Source organism: Cnephaeus nilssonii (genome assembly GCF_951640355.1).
Source record: "Cnephaeus nilssonii genome assembly, chromosome: 7".
NCBI classification, from domain to species: Eukaryota; Metazoa; Chordata; class Mammalia; order Chiroptera; family Vespertilionidae; genus Cnephaeus; species Cnephaeus nilssonii.
In genome coordinates this window covers 39121686-39139965 of record NC_137078.1, presented here as the reverse complement: position 1 = coordinate 39139965, position 18280 = coordinate 39121686, and positions in this window count along the sequence as shown.

Genomic DNA, 18280 nt, shown 5'->3' with positions numbered 1-18280 from the left:
CCCAGGAACCTCCCCACCAAACAAACAAAAGGCTTGGTTTATACCATTTAGTCACGAAGTTATCTACATGCTATGTGATTGAAAGAGACAATCTTAGGCTGAGGGTTTCTTAACTTTACCATAATGATGCGCTGGGCACTTGAAGCAAGAGCCCTTGGGAGCGGGCGTGCTGCAGGAGAAAGCACACGCTCTCTTTGGGAGAGAGAAAGCCAGGATGCTGTGGTGGCAGGAGGAACAATGGAGCCAATGAAACAGAGGTCAAAGCTGAAGGTTTCTGCTAGAATCCAGCTCCATACAGGTATTTTAATTATTTTATTCCAGCAGAAAGTCTGCTCTAGCACTTGGAGTACCGCATGCAGACCGCTGGGAAGAAAAGCACTCCATTGTTCAATTTTTATTATTCAATATTGTATTAAAATTTTTTTTAGGCTCTTTGGGTCAAGGCTACTTTTAAAAGGTTAAAAGCTATTCAGAAGGGTTACCATATCCATAAAAGCAAATGAGATTAAGCCTTAGAGACCGATGGAGAAAAAACAGTAATTTAGATAAACTGCTACCATCTAAAAAGTGTTTTGACTTTACGAGAGAAAGGGAATTCAGAGATTCTTGGGTTGGTTGTCATATCAAAGAAAGATTCATTAAATTTGAAGCAATTATTTTTGTGTTTTTATTGTTTGGTGTGTTTTAGTCCAGCGTCTACCTTTCTTCGGTTACATTCTTTAAAATGGTTTGGGAATTGTAATTACGTGGCTCCAAACATCCATCTGTCAACTCTTGACCTTGCTGGTTGGGCATCTGTAACATCAGACACTGTTGTCATGGAAAGAATTATGATGTTTCAATCGAATGTATCGCAAAGTTAACAAATCCATAACATGATCCAGATCACATGGAAGAGTTTAGAAAATGTGTTTCAGAGACCTCAGGGGGAAGTGACTAGGTTATTCCCATTAATGTTTATCTCCAGTGCTGGCCATTAATTGGGATAGTTTTCTATTACAACAGAAGAGCTAAATTTCAACCCCGACCTTGAAGTGAGTACTCCAGATCAAATTGTGGAGTTCAGCAACTGAGACAAAAGCCATTATATGCTTCCAATGTCAAGTTGTGCATTCATTTATCATTGATTGACTTGGTGGCAACTTTGGAATGTCGGCCCTTCTTGGATAGCTTTAGTTTTTGCTTAAAGTACCCAGAGATATGCTTTAGTCTGGTTTTGTTGTTGATGTCAGAAAACTGAACCTGCCAAAGGGTGGATGGAACTCTCAGAGCTGGTAGAGCCGAGAAAGAGGTGATTATAGCAATCAGGATTGGCTGAAATTTACTCAAAAGTCTAAAAAGCATATAGAACAGAAAATTTCTTGACATTAAAGTGAGTAGTGAGTTGCTATAAAAGTTTAATTTTATATTTTATGGAAACAGTTTGGCTTGACAAAATTAAAATTAATAGAAATACAGTAATATTCCGGACACTTACATTTCATTTTCACTGTCCTGTGTCTGAACAAATAAGCATTCCAAGCAAGTAAGAGGAGCTAACATCTCCATTTTGTGAGAAATATTCTCTAACAAAGAGTTTTTGTGCTACATACCTTTCATTTTTACACACTCTAAAAGGAGAATGGTTGTTGTGGACCTTGAAATAATCGGATTTCTTGGATCACAGTGTCGAAACAATGCAGATGCATCTGAGAAGAGCTAAAACAACATGATTCAAGGTGGCCCTGTCTGAAGGAAAATCTGTAAAATGAAGAAACTCATTTTACAGATGAATAAATTAGGGGGTGATTATTCATATTGTGAAGGAGTCTTTAAAGGATTCCCCTAGGATTTTTTTAAAGGCTGAGCTCCACTAGTTCACATAAGTGTTTGTGTGCAGATCATTAACTATTTGACAGGCAGGCTGGAAATGCAGGTAGAGCCAAGGGGAAGAGAGAGAATGTTTAAGAGGTAGAGGAATCACTGACACCTGAGGCTCACCTACTCTCCAGATAGAAGTTGATGAAACAATAATGATAGTCAAAGTAAAAATACGATATTTATTTACAAGATATGCTTTTTACACTAGAGTTCTTGGGACAGACTGCTTGGGTTTAAATGCCATCTCCACCACTTATTTAGCTGTGTGACTTTGGATATTAACCAAATCTACCTTTCCTAAAGGTAGGCCCCCCTGTATATTAACCTTCTAGGAATGTATGAGTATTATATGAGTTAATATATGTAAAGCATTTAGGGTATTGGCATGAAGTAAATGCTGTGCTCATGTTTCTAAGATGATTCTGGAACACGCTATTATAAAATACTAGGTGTTCTCCAAAGCAGAAAATTATTAGTGTTAATGTAAGGCTTAAGACTGGAAGGGATTTAATAAATCAAATACACCTTATCCCCCCAAAAGAAAACAACAACAACAAAGTAACATTGATAAATAAATACTGCTTTCTTTTTGGGGTTCCCAAGGAAGTCAATCTGAAATTTAACCTTCTTTGAAATTATTGTCCTAGCTTTAGTTTTCTAGTGATTTGGTAAAATTTCAAAAATTGGGAAGCACATAGAGGCAATTAGCAATCTAATATCTGTTGACTTTTTAAATGTTAAAAGTCTTTGATTCACCTATTATTACATTTGCCATCTCAAGAACAATAGTGTACAGGTTGAAATAACTTTCTTCTTTGTGGGAAAAACTTCTTGCTTAGTTGACTTTGCTTGGACGGCACAAGAATAAACTCTTTCTATGTATTCTATCCAGTGCAGTGGTTCGCAACCTTTCTAATGCCGCTGCCCTTTAATATAGTTCTTCATGTTGTGGTGACCCCCAACCATAAAATTATTTTCGTTGCTACTTCATAACTATAATTTTGCTGCTGTTATGAATCATAATGTAAATATCTGTGTTTTCCGATGGTCTTAGGCAACCCCACAGGTTGAGAACCGCTAGCAGGGTTGCCTAAGACCATCGGAAAACACAGATATTTACATTACAATTCATTAACAGTAGCAAAATTACAGTTATGAAGTAGCAACGAAAATAATTTTATGGTTGGGGGTCACCACAACATGAGGAACTGTATTAAAGGGTTGCGGCATTAAAAAGGTTGAGAACCACTGATCCAGTGCATCTGTACATATAGACTTTTGGGGTTGAAATAGACATTAATTGATACTTTCCAAAGGAACAACCAGTCAGAAAGTGTCCCAATCAGATTTCTGATTCAATGCATCAGCTTAACAGGTTGCCAAACCAGAACCACTGAAAATGGGCATGAAAGCTGGGGAGTGTGTGAATGCAGACAGGATGGCACAGGAATCTCAGATGGGCAGATGTCAGGAGGGTGCTGCCGGTTCATTGTATGTATTGAGTTTTCCATTCTGGGGTCCCAGCAGGTGACAATTGGCTCGACTATCTTAATTTTGCCATGGCACATAAGAAAACCCAGACTGTTTTAAGGGCCAGTAATGACAGTTCTCTTACATTATAAAATGGTCTTCTATTTAATGTACTCTCCTTTTGTGCCCCTTGAAACTCCTCTTCTGCTCAGGACAGGCCTCCCTGGCTGGCCAGCCCTCTGGTCACATCAGAAGACCCACAACTCTCTCACACTCTATTCCATATCCCAGTTGGATACAGGTTGAATAAAAATATGCTTTCTGGCCCTCACACTTAGTTTATGTGAGTGAATGCTGATGGAAATGGGTAAGTAAATAGTTTTTAAGTGCAGGAGATCAAATTACTTCCTTCACAACTTGAAGTTCTTGACAGCTCTGAAAAAAATCTGCTTTTTTTTTTTCTCTCTCTCAAATGTTAAAGTGGGTTGATCTTCACCTAGCCTCACAGCAGATTGCCAAATTGCCAGCTTTCAATACATTATTTTTTGGAAAAAAAATTTTAAGTGATTTGATTCATTTGGGGGAGAAATTTCTCAAGTTCAGAAAACTTAAAACAATGAAAATCTGTAAATGCTTTTATTTCTGACTTGAGTTATATTGAATAAAATACAGAACTTAGCTTAAGTGGGAGCTATTTTAGTTGCCTTTAGTTAAGCATTTGTGTCTCTTACTGATTATTTTCTGTGTATCCAATAGCCTTTATATGTCAGTACCAAGAAGTCAAATTTTGTTATACTACTTATTACACAACTTTGCCCAAAGCAGTCTGGTCTCTCAGGTTTAAATTCCCATTATATTTTCTCATTATACACACATTCATTACAGTACATAACACAAGTGTATGAACAATTATTTGTGTAATTATTTACTTAATATCTGTCTTTATTGGTAGACAGTAAGCTCTATCATGGTAAGCTTACCATGTTTGTCTGGCTCACTGTTATAGACCCAGTGCTTAGTATAAGAGCACACATAGTAGATGCTCAAAAAACGTATTGAATCAACCAAATTACTAGTAAATTTTCTGTCCTTACTAGTATTCAGCTTAGTGGTAACTACATATCTAATATATAGAAACATTATATATGTAACGGTTGAAATACTCAAACTTGTAGAGATGGGAAATGGATGAAACATAAGTTTATCCTCACTGTTCTCTATTGATCTCCAAAGGTTTCCAAAGACAACTTTGATTGCTTTTCTTTTTAGCTATTCTGATATTTAGCATCGTATTTCTAAATAACATTGTACTCTTGGTTTTGTTAAGACTTCAGACAATATCTGTTGGTTTCCAGATGAAAGATAAAAACTTTAATGTATTCATACTCTTACTTTTTCCCTCTGTCTCTGGTGTGTTTTGGTTTTGGTTTTGTTTTGTTTTGGTGTTGTTATTGTTTGTTTTAGCTTTTCTAGTAGTTATCTTCACTACTCGATATTATTCTCTACTAGAGGCCCAGCACATGAAATTGTGTGCAAGTAGGGTCCCTAGGCCTAGCCTGCGATCAGGGCCATCTTCCGCCCGCTTGCCAGTCCCCAGTCCCGCCCCGGTTCCCTGTGGTTCCCCGTTCTCCATCTGGCAATCGGAGCCTGTGGGCTGGGGGGAGGGACTGAGAGGTGGTCAATGCACCTCATAGCAACTGGTTGAGTGGCAGTTCTGGTTGTTATGCCATTATGGTCACTGGGCTTTTATTATAGAGGAGGTTTTCAATCACCAACTTTAGAATGGCTCTGTTTTCTCTATCCTAGATGAAATGAAGAAATCTGTGCACCTACAATTTTTCTTCTTTTCTTAATCTCCACTGACTTTTCACAGCTGAATCATCGTATTTTACATTTTTACAGTTTAAGGCAAAATATATATAAGTATCATTATTATTATCATAATTTGCACTTACATATTGATATCATTCCATTTGTACCATTTACATTTTAGTTATGTGTTCAGTGTGTTTTGTGAATTGTCTATAGTTGGATAAAAATATAAATATCTGAAATAATCAGTATTTAAAAATGAGGAATATTACTTTTTCTAGAATCGTGTATGACAAGGCACATAGAGAAAGCAATATAATCCCATGTAGTTCCAAGCACTAAAGTCCAAAAGGATTAATATGTAATATAACTTATTAATTATTAATATAGTGATAAAGAAACAAAATGTATATTATACATATTATATATATGTACATATTATTCAAAATAATATCACACTTTAGCTTGCTTAATATTTACCATGACTTTCTTTTATGTCTTTTTTCCCTTGCACACTACCATCCTCAACACACCTCCAACTAATATAAATCTTTTTTTATGCTCATTACTTTTGTGGCCTACTGTTCATTCTGAAATTTCCTTTAGTGTACCTCTGGATTATATTAAACTGTTCTTAGATGCATTTTTCCTCTTAGATTATTTTTTTCATGTTACTAAAGTATATCCTCATAATATTTTCTTTAGAAAAGGTAGATGAGAGGAAAATTTTTTGAGTTCTTTCATGTCTAAAAGTGCCTTTATTCTTCACTTAAGTCCTATTTATAACTACATTTATATATAGAATTTTAGGTTTAAAGTTGCTTTATAGTTTTTAATAGTCTATGTTGTTAATAAGACATTGATACCAGTCTGGTGATCATGACTTTTTTAGTAATCACTTTTTTTCCTCTCTGAAAGCTTTTAGAATTTTTCTCTTCATGCTTAGTGTTCTGAAATTTTACAAAGATGTATCTACTATTATTGTTTCTTTCTCTTGATCTTTAGATAGGTTTGTGAATTTTGGGGTTGACATTTTTTCCAGTTTGAGAAAATTTTATTATCTATTTTCTTTTGTTATTTCTTTGGTTATTCCAATTCCTTCATTGTTTATATTATTTTCTTCTAAACCACCTTTTTGATAAGTTTTGGACCTTCTTGATCTATGCTCTTTATCAGTGCTTCTCAAATTTTAATGCATACAAACACCTGGGATCTTATTAAAATTAAGATTCTGATTCAATATATCTGGATGAGGCCTATGATTCTGCTGATTCTGCTTGTGTGGACCACATTTTGTGCATTGAGTCTTTACATTTCTTTTTTAAAATGTGTTTTTATTGATTTCAGAGAGAGAGAGAGAACGAGCGAAAGAAATACCAATGAGAGAAACACCGATGGGAGAGAAACATCAGTCAACTGCCTCCTGCAACCCCGCTACTGGGGATTGAGCCCAAAACCCAGGCATGTGCTCTGACCAGGAATTGAACCCGTGATCTCTTGGTGCATGAGATGATGCTCAATCCACTGAGCCATGCTTGCTAGGCAGCTTTATATTTCTTGAAATAGCTTTTTGCTCACTTTTTTTTTTCATTATGAAAAATTTTATTAATTCCATCTTCTAAATTAAACTTGAGTCTTTGCTTGCTAATGTTTAGTCCACTGTTTAATTTATTTTTAGATGATTGTATTTTTTATTTTCAAAAACTCATAGCCGTCTTTTTAAATATTACAAATACAGTATATTCTTGAAATTTTGAGGATATTAATTAGAAATTTTTAATGTTCTCTTTTATTTGTTACATTGTGACTGTCTCTTTAGTGGTCAGTTTTGTTTATTCACCTTTGTCTTTCTTTTTTTTCTACTTAGTTTTTCTTAAATGTCTGCTAATTTTAGGTTGATCACTAAAATTTGGGCTATGTTTATTAATTTAGATAGCTGGCATGAGTATCCTTTCAGGTCAAAAGGACCATTTTAAACAAAGGTCGCTGTACTGAATGGGAGGGCTGCCTCTAGGCTCTGTGTGGAAGGATGAGCCTGGTTGACAATTGGCTTTTTATAAACAGGCTTGGGGCACTACAACCGCCAAATAAGCCAACTACTCCACATCCAGAGAAAAAAGAGAAGTTGCCTAGTCCAGCTGCTTTAACGATGGTCTTCCAGTTACAAACCCTTATTACTGCCCCTGACCAACTTCTAGCTATACTTGTTTGGAGTCTCTCAAGAGATCTTTTAAGAAAAGTGATTATACCTCTGCTACTATTCTTTTCTATGTGTGTATTTTGAGTTGTGATTTACTCTTCTGGAGTTTATCTAACAATACAGTCCAATATGCCTCCTACCTTCTAAGATTTCATCAAACTTTCTGGTGTACTAATGTCCACCCCCTTTCTCCTCCTCTTTTCTGGTTTGTTTCAAGTGCTGCCAAGGATTTATTTATTTTTATATGTGTGGTCATTTCAATTGGAATTTAGAATGGAGAGAAGGCAATGTAGTTCCTATCTATCACCTTGAACTAAGAAACTATATAGCCATTTTAGAGTTCTCTAAATGCTTACCTGAACTTGCTTAATACTTCATCTGGCTGTTCACAAACAGACAGACCTAACTGTAAATAGATAAATTCCCATACACGTTCCCTCGACCTTGATAATTATTCTTCATGGATCAACTAGGATTTAGCAGTGTTAAGAGCTTTAGATGATTCTAAATTGTTCCCTGAGCCTCTTGGCAGTTTCATGTGTGTATAGAAGTGCCTGATCATAAAACAAAGTAACTATAGAGAGGTGCCTAAACGAAGAAGACTAAGATAAAAGTTAAAGTTAAAGCAGAATTTGAACTGGCCTACAATTTACTTTGGAGTGTTACATATTTTGTGTTAGTTGAGCTTGACCAACTCTACCTTGGATTTGCCAAAAAAATAATTGATGTAATCACAGAGCCAAGAATGATAACATGTGAATATCTGTGGAGGATTGGCAGGACCCCAGATCACTGGGAAAAATCCAACAGAGTACCTATTTTTAAAAAGCAATAAAAAGTTGTTTGAGAATTAATGACCTTTTATAGAGTGAAAAAGCAGTGCATACTTATTACCTTGACCCAAATAAGTTTTAGACAGTCTTATACTGTAATGGCAATAATGAGTAGAGGAAGAATGTATTTATATATTGTACCAACATAACATTAAGTATCCAAAATTAGATAAATGTTTTTTATATAAAACTATTAGATTTTTATTTATGGCTATCATTTTATTAGAATTTAAATCCATATCTTATCAAACATCTATATAATTTAAGACATCCACATTTTGGCCACATATATGTTATCACTTAGATGTTCCGAGTAACACAGATGTATACTATTAAATAAAAAATATTAACAGTCATATTCAGATGACAAATCCTTCTTTGATATATATGTAGAATGTATGTTGGTGGCTGCCTCACTCTTGAATTTAAAATTAAATTAGAAATGATTTCTGCCCTAGCTGGTTTGGCTCAGTGGATAGAGCATTAGACTGCGGACTGGAAGGTCCCGGGTTCGATTCATCAGTCATTATGGGTTAATAAAGTATATAGACACAGTCTCTGTCTTTGAGTCCTTGACTTCAGCCTAAGACAAGATGTAAGAGAGGCATATCCATAATGACAATACAAGGTAGTACATATGTATCCGTGCTACAGGAGTCAGAAAATATTGTGCCAAGTGATGAGGGAAGAGTCTATGAAGGGTTGGTATGTGAGTCAGGTCTTAGACAGGGTTTGTTAGGTGGTAGATGTGCTCAATGTTTGCAGACTGTTGAGTGATATTTTGAAAGTTGAAGTTTAGGGGAAGATTTTACTTATTAATTTATTCATTACCCAACACATATTTGAATACATACTAGATACCAGACATTCTCCCAGAAACTGGGATATTATTTATTAACCCAGGTGTGGACTTTTCTTCAAATACATTTTCATTGTGTTAGAGTCTTAAATAAGAATCAAATTTCAGGGTTGGCAAGGATTTTTAAAAATCATGAGGCCCACCTGGTCTTTAGTTCTAACTTCTAGAATAATAGTAGCTCCTAGGAAAGTAATATAAACCCTGGATTTTAAGCATGCATTCTTCACTCCATTTTTTACCAAAACAGCAATAAGAGAAAAACCACAAATATGACCTATTGCTCTCTTTCACACACTTCCAGCCCCATAGATAACCACCATAAGTGAGAAATTAAAGCTGAAATAAAGGATCAGCTGTACACTAATAAATGAATTGACAAGTTTCTTTTGATATTAGGTCCTGGTGACTAGGTAAATAAGTTTAAAAAGAATCATCTGTCATATTGAGAGAATTTGAAAAATATTAATACGTAGCCAAGATGATCTTAAGGCAATGATGAGAATATCATCCGTCAGTTCCAGCTATTTCCTGACTGGAAATGAGAATGACTGGCTTAATGTAAGAAGGTCCCACTGCATCAGGATGACTAAACACCACAGACATTTTGAGAGAGGGTTAGAGGCTCTGGAAGAATTGGGATAAAGTCACCATTGGGTTTGAGACTCTTTTATGAGAGCTCATATAGCTACAGTTTCTGATGTTGAGCTGGGAGTAAACACTCTAATTTCTTTTTACCATCAACATTTGTAAAAGAAAAAGAGTCTCTGATGCCTCGAAACAAGGCTTACCTAACAAAAATTACTTAGTGGAAATAAATATTCACGTTTAGACGGAAAACCTGCCACGTTTCACATTAGCCCAGTATGTCTTTAAAGCAGCAAAATACGTGACAATTGAAAAATGATTACCAAGTAGGAAAATGCTTATTGAAACACTTCTCTGTGGAGCATCAGACAGGAGGGGTGGATGTATTTGAAGGCCCGGGTCAACATGTCTGTCTTGCCTTTCAGAATAATTGTGTTAGTTATTCTATGGACAATTGTTGAGGAAAAAGCACCCAAAGTCTGTGTCCACGTGGCTTTTCATGGAGAGATACAATGACTCTCCCGGTTACTCTGTTCATTCTGTGGCCAGTTCCTCCCGCTTTTCGCAAAAGAGCTGGTCCTGCCGTCACCCTAGCACGGTGCTCCCCTTCCCACCTGCACCCCCAAGAGGTTATTCCTTTTCCCTACTCCAACATTCAGAAAGGAGCAGCTCATTGCTTATGCTGCAATTTTGATAACCTAACTGGCAGAACAGTTATTCAAATTTTAGCTTCTGAATGCAGCAAGATCAACTTGGCCTATCCACATAAATAATTTTGACACGATAAGTATGCGAGAGCGATGATAACCGATAAGTGAAGCAATTACCTTGCTTTTTTGGATTATATTAAATGAAGATTCTGAGAGAGTAATGAAAAGAGACAAAGCAGACAAAAAGTCGGCTGCAAAGCTTTTGGGCACTGTGTTATCTCTATTATACCATATTGAAATAGAGAAGCTATCACCAATCATGCATTTTTATGTAACTTCTGGCTTCTAACAGTGAACAATGAATAAATTGTCACAAGACAGTAACTGATAAATTGGGATTGGCAGTGCTTTTTAAAAAGCATAAATAAACTTACTAGTCACCTTTTTCTTTCTCAAATCAGTTTTTAGGGGACTCTGGAGGGGGGATCCCTTGTAAGTTATGTTCCCTTCTGTTTCCTCTCTCGGCCCCAGACCCTTCCACGCCACTGGTCTTTGTTTAGTAATCAGAGTTAAGGAATCAGGACTGTGCTTTGGCCTTATCACCAAATTTCACCAATCTGTGGCTCTCTGGTTTTGGAATGTGGCTTGGCTGTCTGGAATTCACAACAACATCAAGTTCTTTTAAAAAGTTTACTTTTGGTAAATCAAGTTTTATAAGTAAGGGTAAGTATAAAATATGGACAATTCGTTCCATGAGCTGAGGGCTCCAGCAGAATGAAAGTCCTTTAACAACCTACAAACGCTTTAATGATGGCCCAGTCCTGTATTTGCAGATTGTGTAGAAACAATATTCCCCTTGTTGCAGGCAGTAGCAATACGCACTTCTACCAGCATAAACCCCTTGGGTGTGAGCAAATGAGTAGCTTTCTAATGCAAACTATTCCAACTCAGTATTCTGGCAAAGTTTGTTCACCCAGCAGTTTGCAGGTTTAATGATGACTTGTTTATTTACTTATATTTTCTTTTTCAAATGGACTGCAGTAGGAGAGGGTATGGTTTAGAATTCAGTTCCTTTCACAATTACAGCTTGGACCACTGATGCTAATTATACCATCCACCATGGTGCAGAGGCAGGAACTTGAATGTGGAGATGACAGTACAGGATTCAAGTGGCAGTGCCATTTCTACTTATGGGGTGACACTGGGCAAGTATGTGTTTCTTCTTGTTTTCTATCCAGTCCTAAAGATTTCCCTGCCTGGCTTTCTCCCGCCTCCTTCATCTACACCAATGGATTTCATGTACCTTTCTTATGTGTTCTCCTTTGATACTAATGCAAAAAGGAACGGCAAAACTGTCATTCTCCAGAGCTTTTTCTCAATCCATTGGTATCTTGCTTCTGGGCATGTCCTAAAAAAATTGGCCCAAATGAATTCTTGTAAAACTTTTCTATAGGTTTGGACATTGTTTCGTCTACACGGTTTAAAAGAGCGCATGCTAGTGAAAATGCTCTGTAAACAATTAGGCACAGTGTGAATGTTAGTGAGCATCGATCTGGCTGGGGGAAGCCCTCAAGGTTCAGAGAAAGGACCAGGACCAGTGCTGCCATTGGTTTTATCAAGATTGGAGTTTCAGGCCAATAGCGTGTAATGGCCGCGTCTGCTGACTTCGTTCCATGAAACAGAGTGTGGGAATAAGCATCATTAGTCTCCTGCTCCTACAAGCAGGATCATTTATTTCCTCCCTTGTTAAAAATGCAAAAGCAAACTATTCACATGGCCACTTTTCAAAATGAAAAGGCCAATAAAGTTATTAAAAGCAAATCACATTTGATTAAATTATTATCATTATGGTGTTTAAAATAGCATTTGTTCTGTTTATCAAGTTCCAGTCTTACAGCATCAGTAAAGAATTTGCCTTTAAAGACCAGAAAAACAACAACACAGAAACGAAGCCCAGTGTGTGCTCTGAAGCTGGATCTTGGGCTGTTTTTCACGAGGTCTTTACAACAAGCCTGCGCTGCTAGAGCTCAGACTCCCAGACGGCCAGTCACACACATTAAGGACAGTTGGGTTGAGATAATCAAAGGATGTGAAGGAGAGATGGAAGGAGGAGAAAGGGAAATGCAGATATCGTGAACCCCAAAGCAAAGTCTGTTTTTACATCTGCCTGGCAGTCGTTTCACTTTCATGACATATTTAGCAAGCTGACTTCACATAACTCTGTGTTAGGTGGTCTTCTTAAATGTATAATTTCTTCCGGACAACAAGAAAGATTGGTTGTAGGCATTACTCGAAATAAAGGCAAAGAAAGTTTTTCAATTTGTACACGGCCAACATCAGCTTTATCTCTAAAGTTTAGAAATTGGCAACCTTAAAGTATGTTATAATGAGCTTGACTATGACTGGTCATAACTGGAGAGACAGGTATTCATCAGATGCGGACCCGACATGTGCCTGGAGGCGCCGTGCCAATCGTGATGACTGGACAAGAAGGGCAGCGAGGAGCTTCAAAAGCACTCCTCTATACACACCATCTTGACCACCAGAGCACCTCGCCGTGTCTTTTCCAGAACTCCTTGCCACCCAACAACTAAAAGTTAATGACTGGCACTCCGAGGTGTATCCATATATCTACTCGGATTAGTCAGGGCCTGTGTCCCACTCGTTGTTAAGTATTTGAATATCATAGATATCTATTTAGTATTACAAAGTCAAGTAAAAATAATAATAGAGAGCTGTATTTCAGCCTATGGAAATGAATTTATGTCTGTAACCCTTAAAAGATGTCAAGATAAGCCTAATCAAATTCAAGCAGAAATTTAGAAACATTTAATACTTTTTTAATCTGTGTATTCTATTTATGCTTCCATAGTTTACTCTGGATATATTTGATAAAAATTTCATAAGGTTGCCACTTTGGATGGCTGCTATACAAATGGAGAAACTCCAAGTCATAGTGTTTTGACACCCACGGACAAAGGTCCTTGAACGAGCCAAGCATCTTGTGAACGTCTTATGGTATTATACCTTTGACAGCCAGCCTTAAAAATATGAGGCAGAGTCAAGCTCTAAAAATGGAGCTTGACTCAGCCCATGCCATTTAGAAGAACACTGATACTTTTATAAGACCTGCAAAAACTGTGCCAGGCCTATACATGTCCCAGGACCAAAATATGCTTTCCATAAATCCTAGAAAGTATTCAATACTTTCTGGGATTCCAAATAGTAACATGACTTATTATTCTTTCTTTTTTGAGCACTTTACTTTGGAAAGAGGAATAATAAGAGGGCTTCTGATGAGATGGTAACTAGGGATTTGGCCACTATCAAATAAGAGCATCTTGAGGTTTGAGCTGTGGACTTCAGCAGCCCAGTAGATACCACCGGCTCACAGTCTCACTGAGTTCACCACCTTTGATTTTGTCACTTGGAAAATGGTAGCTGTACTGATGTTTGTGTGATTAGGGCATGGGAGTTAGAGGAGGCAGACATATTCTCTCTCCTACTCCTTTTAGGCTCCATGCTCCTTATCCCTAGTGTCTAGCATGTAGCGGACATTTAGTAAGTATCTGTTTAAATTATAAATATACTTAGAGATGAAATGTCAAGTCCTTTTTTTATACCTCATGCTGATTCTTCTCCTTGGGATGATTTTCTTTTTATTCTCTTTATGCAAACTCCTTCTTATTTTTCATTTGTTTATTCATCAATTATTTACTGAGTGCCTACTATAAGCCATAAACCATGTCAAGGCACTGGGATCCAGCTCTGAACAAGACTTGGCTCAAAAGTCACTGACTTTGAGAAGCTTTCCCTGAGTCTCTTAAGCAGAAGTTGCTAGGTCCTATACTATCTCCGCTGTTATAATATTTATTACATTGCATTCTAATCAGCTGTCTAGTTTTTCCTTTACTCTAAGCTGTAATTTCTTAGAGGAGAGGATTAAATCTTGATTATCACTATATTCTCCCAGCCATCAACACATTATTTGTGACTGTGGTAAATTGATTGCAAAAAAATGACCATGATTCTTCACATTTCCCTGTAGCCATGGCCTCTGCCATTTGACCTTATAGCTCCTACCATCAAGAAGTAGATCTCATCTGGGATGGCCTTGTGACTTGCTTTGGCCAATAAAACATGGTATACCAGATATGAAACTACATCTCAAGGAAGAACAGGCCTGATCTAGCTTGGTGGATGATGGTGATTGATGGCCTTTGTTTCCCCAACTAATAGCCAAATGCCAAATATGTGAGGAAGGCTATCCTACACCAACAGACTTCAGCCTACTCACCAGATAAACACAGATAGGTGGTTGTGCCCTGCTAAGATATGCTGAGGCTGGCTCAGATCAACCAACCATCCAGCTGATCCATTAAACTCGGGAAAAATAATAAATATTGTTTGAAGCCACTGAGTTTTGGTGTGATTTGTTACACAGCAATAACTAACTGATAGTTTGGCATTCTTTCTTTTAATTTGTGCTTTCTCCTTGCACCTAAACAACAACAACAAAAGGTTGTTTATGCAGTTGACTAGAAAACTTAGCACTTTGGGGAAAAATAGTCAATTCCTTGACTTTCTGAAATTAGCTACTACCAGACTGGGCCCTGGTAAAGATGATGGACTGACTGAATGTTAGAGCTGAAAATGCTATAGTGGTTATCTTACATATACCCCTTTCCCCCAATTTCTTAAAAAGAAAACTGAGCCAAGAGAGGTGGTGTAACTTACTCAAGGTTACTTAACCTTTTACAAAGTGCAGTGTCAATCACAGTCCATTTTGGTGTGGTGCCAGAAGCGAGCCATAGGTTTCCACAGCTATAACACATTTCTCACCTCTCAACCAAGCTTTGATAACTGAAGTCTTTCATTTATCTTCTTTTTCTTAAAGGTACAATTGGCACCAAACGTTCATAAACATAGTCAAACTTAATGAGGAATGCTATAGGCATCCAAGAATGAGATTATCTAATTGCTTCAATTACTAAAAAAATGCAGTATGTGTATTTTCTTCTGCCCCATTTATAATGTTTTTGGACCCTCACTGCAGCCTAAACTGATGCCAAGAGTTCCCCAACAGACAGCTGTGTGTTCATGCACAGCTCCTCAGCTTGAAGCTTATTAGTCTTACAAAAAAAAAAACACAAAACACACCAATTTCTCAACTGACCGCATGATTATTAAACTCTGATTTGAAGGATATGATCACTCCTGAGGTTTGTTTGCTAGAGGAATTTCATTTGTTGTGTATCATGTAATTCTTGGATGATCATAATCAAATAGTGCTCAGGCCTAGGAGCTCTTCAAGGAACATTATTTTCTAGCAAGAAAGCTAACACCTTTATCAAAAAAATATATTTGAGGCCTAGCATATTTTTGTTTGGTTTAGTAGGAAATAAGGCAAACCTTTTTTTGCTGAGTAGATAAAGGAACCATTTTTTGAAGTTTGGGAAGAAAAAGCTGAGGGTTATAGCTGAAGCATTTGGGTGTTGATACAATGCTTTCCCAATAAAAGTCAATAGTCAGGAAACTGATATGTGTCCCAGTCTAAATTTACAATAATCATCAGCTAGGAAGACAAAGCATTTGGTATTGATCTACTCGTAGTCAGAAATCAAATGGAACCTAATCTCATGACAAAGAAAAATTAACTCTTTTGTTAATTACTATAATTATCTTCCCCACATTTATTTTGACAGCAATGTCAGTGGTAGAAAACTATCTCTTTAAGTTGCCTCTTGCTTATTATGAATTACAAATTCATACAATTTTGATAAATGATTTTATTCTCTCCTTTACACTTGCTTTGGGGTCTTTTGCAACAGATGATTTTTCAGAGAAATGCCTTGGAGACTTAAAAATAAAGAAATGAGAAGAAAGGTCATATCAAAAAGATTAACTATGTGAAGAGACATCAGGCCTTAGAACTACCTATCAATCACAGGGAGTCTCATCTTTCCTTTGATTTTTTATTCCAAGGGTGTTCCAGAGCCCTGGAATGTTACAAGCAAAAATTAAGAGGTCATTGTGAGAGGTTTAGAAGTTTTCAGCCAAGGATGACCTCAAACGTGACTTTTGGCCTAAGGCCTGAGTTTTTTCCAATGTTACATCACAGTTAAGATCCACTGTTAAGGAAGTAGAAGAAAATTCCCAGGGTACCATGAACAATCAAGTCTAAAAATGAAGGTTGTTGCTTTGCTGTCCAGACAAATCTCCATTAGTTGCCACAGAGATCTCAGACCTCCCTGACTACTTCTGTTCCTCTCTTGAGCTTTACAAACTATCTTTAGTCTCCCTCTTTCTGGTTCCTTCAGAAGCCTAGAGAGCTTGGATAAGAGAAAGAGCAATGAATTCTGTCAGGATCAAAAAGACAACCAAACCAGAAAAGCCATATTATTTGTTAATTTAAACACTTTTTGGGGGCTGGATATACATAACTTCTCCAAAAGGTTGGCTGTTGGCAGCATTTTCCCAAAACAAAATTCTTCACAGAAAATGCTAAACATCTGAAAAGACATTGCTCCACCAAACTTGTGAAGTAGGTGGAATTAAGGCAAACATCAAACTTTACTGCTCTTTTACCATGGTTATCAGAGTATAAGGAAATTCATTCATTCATGCCTTCATTCATCAAACAGTTATTAGGCATCTACTATGTGCCAGACCCACATTTTGCCTTCTAATGCTCAGAGACCAGTAGAGGAGGCAGGCCTGTAAACAGATCATAAATTTTACTTAGGACATTTTTTTCAGTTCTAATATTGGGTCACTTTTAGTAAAACAATTTTTGTGTTTTACCTGGTGTTCATGGGAAAATCAAGATCCTTTACATTGGAAATTTGTAGATTGGAAAGAATGACAACAAAAAGGTGAAGAGTTAAGCTAGAGGAGAATATGGAAGGTGATTTGGGAATGGGAGTGGGAAAAAGGCTTGCTGGGAAATGGTTCCTAGGATAAATCCTGATGTAAATGTAAATTGTCTAAAGCAGTTTCATTAACACAGAATATTAGAGAAGGACTAACTCTGCATCTTCCCCATGAGCAACTATTCATGAGACCATTTGGATCAACTGAAATGTCTTTCAGGGTTGCTCATTATATACTCCGGCAAGACAATGGAGAAGTTTCTATGCATTGTTCAGCTCGTTCATGATGGCAAGTCAATGAACTGCTCTGGCCTATGCAACCGGGGATGTAATGTGGTTTGTTCTGTGTTTTGTGGCTCATGTTCATTTGTGTTATTATTACTGATGTTATCTATTGTGGATGCTCTAGTGCCGTGGTCGGCAAACTGCGGCTCGCGAGCCACATGCGGCTCTTTGGCCCCTTGAGTGTGGCTCTTCCACAAAATACCACGGCCTGGGAGAGTCTATTTTGAAGAAGTGGCGTATAATGAGTTTGCTGAAACACGTTTTTTCTTCCTTCCTGGTGGCTCAAAGAAAAGAAGAATTTTACAAATAAATAGATAAGCTTAAGAATTCCCAACAAATAGAAAGTGTGAAGAGACCTGTTTCTTGATAAATACATTGGCATTTTCATTTGGAAGTTTTTTGTTTTCTAATGAATGGCTTTTTTGTTGTGTTCAAGTAGTTCTACAGTACTTTTCACTAGACCACAAAATATTGAAAAGATAGGTAATTTTCTCAGATAAATTGAGGCTTTAAACTTTCCTTGGACTTCTTAGTAATTTTTTCTTGCACATTTTGCACATTTTCCATTGAATACTCTCATGAAGGCAGTTCTGGCTTGTCTATGAGTAACTAGGCACTACCTTGGCTCAGACATTCCTAAATCCATCTATTTTAAGAATTTTAAAGTACCTCTTATCATTTCAGAATTCAGATTCAAAGTCAGGGAAAGAAAGAGAGATATTTGTTCTTGGCCTCAGTCCCATTCTGAACAATATGAGGTTGATAGCTTGGAGGATGAATTTGGGATGTGTATAGATTTTATTTTAAAACTACTTCCTCTTTCACGAACAAGTAAATGGTGGTTTTGCAACCGT